This window comes from Simochromis diagramma, unplaced genomic scaffold (assembly GCF_900408965.1).
Source record: "Simochromis diagramma unplaced genomic scaffold, fSimDia1.1 OVJJ01000585.1, whole genome shotgun sequence".
Classification (NCBI taxonomy): domain Eukaryota; kingdom Metazoa; phylum Chordata; class Actinopteri; order Cichliformes; family Cichlidae; genus Simochromis; species Simochromis diagramma.
Genome location: NW_024387398.1, coordinates 5093427 through 5097023, shown reverse-complemented (window position 1 = coordinate 5097023; position 3597 = coordinate 5093427).

Genomic DNA, 3597 nt, shown 5'->3' with positions numbered 1-3597 from the left:
CTAAACTATCAAAAATGTAATCATGCTAGAAGCACACGTTTATACACATACAGAGTGAATTACTCTGTAAATTGGGAGAGAAAACAACTATAATGGCAACAAACAAGAGTCCCGACTCCAGTAGCATTATATTGTCATGTTGTGTCTTTATGTAAGCTCTCAAATATAACATATATTGAAGTACAAGCTATATTTTGCACACAATGTTCTGAATGTGTTCTGTGACCATGGTAGATAGATAACTTGTCTGTATAAATATTCTAGGCTTACAATCCCTCTCTGTTGTCAGAATGCATGCAGGTTGCTCCCATGTTGCTGTACTGTTGCTTGACCCCTGGGCAAAGGTCAATGAAAGAAAACCTGGTTGTGCATGCCAAAAGTTATTTCTGATTTCTGCAACAAGCTTAGCATCTGATGAGGATATCCAGGAATGACTAGAAGTGGAGTTTGAGGTGGACAGTGACTGATCATCCTGGAAAAGTGCATTTCCAACCTTTACCTTTGTAGTGAAAGAAAATCTGTATTAGATTGACAATAGTGCCAAAAGTAGTGATTAGCTTAGCAAATAGATTGAAATAGATTTGTGAGCGTGGAACCAGATCTTGTGAAGAAATTCCCAAAGAAAAGGTGGATTCATGTCTCCAAATCTGGGTTATAAGAGGGAAAAATGACAGGGCTATCAGTGTAATGCATACTCTGTAAAACGTTCTGAGTGTAGTTGTAAGGAAAAAACAGATCAGAAAATAAAAATGTCAAAAAATCACCTGAAGGCATTACATGTGTAGACATGTAATGCAGAACTTAGGGATAAAAACGGAAACTAATGAAAAGGTTCAGGGGAAAAGTGATTAAGTAATGAATCTCCTTAGAGAAAATCTTTTCTGTATCTCTCCTTAGAGCTTCAGTTTGTTACAGTGAATCATGGCCTTGACTGTGCCCCTGTAATGCCTCCTACTTGACCCTGACCTCCACTGCCATCATAAAACAAAGATGGACAGAGCACGACGCCAGCAGACTCTTCCAACGATTCATTACTGACCACAGCTGACCACCAGCGTTTTCACATCAACAAGCTGACTCACTGGGAAGGAAAACCACTTCCATGTCAGAGTTTGCTACACATAACCCATCACAAAAGACAGTGTGGGGACCCTCCAGCTGCCTCTCCAGCTACTACTAATGTTTTGAACTTGGCTAAAATTGAAGAAGCCATGACTTGCCATGATATATCCAAGCTACAGCATCTGTGCCAAAACCCCCGACTTCAACCATGTATCAAGCTCCTGCCAGAGAAAGAGATGGCTCCAGAACAGGACGATATGACCTGGAAATCTGTTTCAAGTGCTTTCAGAAGGGACAGTGGGCTGGAGACTGCCTCAACAGGGAACAACATTGCTGATGACAAGCATGGTGAAGCTGATTGAGGACGGGGAGAGGCACGGGAGAAAAGTCCAGCTACTCTGACACAGCTGATGCTTGAAGTTGACAGTATTACACCCAGAGCACACGCACAGGATAGTAATCATCCTGTTCTCACACTAGTGACACAAGCCGATGATAAATCTTTCACTTTTCAGTGGCATCTATGAAAGAAAACTTTACTGTACCACTTATGTGCAGTGATGACTCAGGGAAAAGTGAACTTAATGAATGGATTTTTGCTCTTTGTTCATTTAGGTTTTAGCTAGTCTGCTGTTTTGTTATCATCTTAATTTTAATCTGTCAAACTGGTTAAATCTGAAGGGTTTGAGCCTTAGCCATTTTAGCCATCATAAGTGTGTTCTCTTGTAATAGCTGTATTGAGTTTTCCTGTGGCACATGCCCTCAATGAAAAATAATAAAAAATCAGTTATTAATTAAAACTAAAAATTAAAAGAGAATTAGAAAATACAGAACTATAATAATTCTGACTCTCTCGCTCTCTCTCTCTCTCTCTCTCTCTCTCTCTCACACACACACACACGCCCCCCCCCCCCCCCCCCCCCCCCCCACACACACACACACACACACAGTGCATGTAGTCTGGCTCTTTGCAATGCACCTCACATATCTCCGTGGGAGTAGATAGTGACTTTGACAAACAAGGACAAATTCAGAAATTAATGCCTTACTATCACATGCTTCTTCTGGTCAAACATAAATGTGCAGCTATCATCGACACAGTTTAAAATGTTTAATGTATCAAATCTGGTCCTCCCATATTGCTCTCAACGGATAACAGTAACATGGGGAGGTTTTGGCCCTTTTCCATGTCAAATACAATATAGTCCTGCTTGGCATAGCAAACACCACTATACAAAAGCTGAAATGTTTTACACTCTCTAAAAGGACGAATTCAGATATGGACTCTTTACTCTTTTCTAATTTAAGGGTGCTCTCCTCATCCTGATGTTTCAGTGCTTATGAAATAGTGTTTGGGAGGTTCCAAGAGATTGGGGTGGGATCTGTTGACCTCACACTGACCACTGTGAAAGGGACATTTGGAGATACTGCAAAACTTTGGCTTTTGTGTTATCCCAGATTCACAGAAAGGTAAAGGAAGTTGTCCCCCACTCTGAATAAACATCAACTTATTCTGGCAAACATCAAGAGCAGGTGGGAACAATGAAAGTTCTCTGCTGCACCAAAAAACCAGGGTAGCCAAAAAAGTCTCACCTTTGCTTTGTTGCTTCAGTGGTGAAGGAGGAGTGCTGATTGAGCTCTGCTGGTGCTCCTGAACTCCAGTCACTGGGCAACAGAGGAGCAAAGGGTGACAAACTGAATTGCTTCCGTACACGATGGCAAAACAAAGGGATTAATTCTCTTTTTTGTCCATACTGCAGTGTGACAAATGCAAACAAAACCAGGCATGAACGCTAATATGCGGTCTTATTATCACCAGTGTTATAATTGTGAATACTTGTGTATTCAGTGAGTGATGAAAACAGAGGGAAGCAATGTAATTTTAAATCTTTCTGCTCTGTGTCAAGCTTACCTTTTTGACGACTTTATTATGTCACATTCTCTCTCTATGCAATCTTTCACGTATACCACATGTTGATGTACAAACTATCAACAATGTTTTGGATTTAGTCTGTGAACAGGACAGATAGATAACTTGTCTGTATAAATATTATAGGCTTGTTGTCCCTCTTTGTCAAAAATGCTGTCGATACAGTTATTTGAACCCTTTGCAAAGGGACAAAGGTAACCTGGTTGTTCATACCTAAGTTTATTTCAGTTTTCACAGCATTGCAGAATGAGAAAAATACAGGGTCTTGATTTTTTACATAAGCTTAGATAAAAGACTTAATTTTGCCATACTGCAGTGGAATGTTTCCCTTTCTGTCCTTGATGTTTTTTTTATTTCAGGCTTAAGTAAAGAATCTGGCAGTAAAAAAAAAAAATCTTTCATTCCTTTCTTATATTTGTGCAGTGTCCAAATACAGTAGTGTGAAAAAGTGTTTGTCCCATTCCTGATTTCCAGTTTTTTGTATGTTTGCAGAGGTGGGAAGTAACAAAGTACAAATACTTCATTACTGCACCATACTAGTAGAATGTTCAGCTATCTGTGTTTCACAGGGAGAGAAAAGAAAAAAGAAAAAGAGCAAACTACAC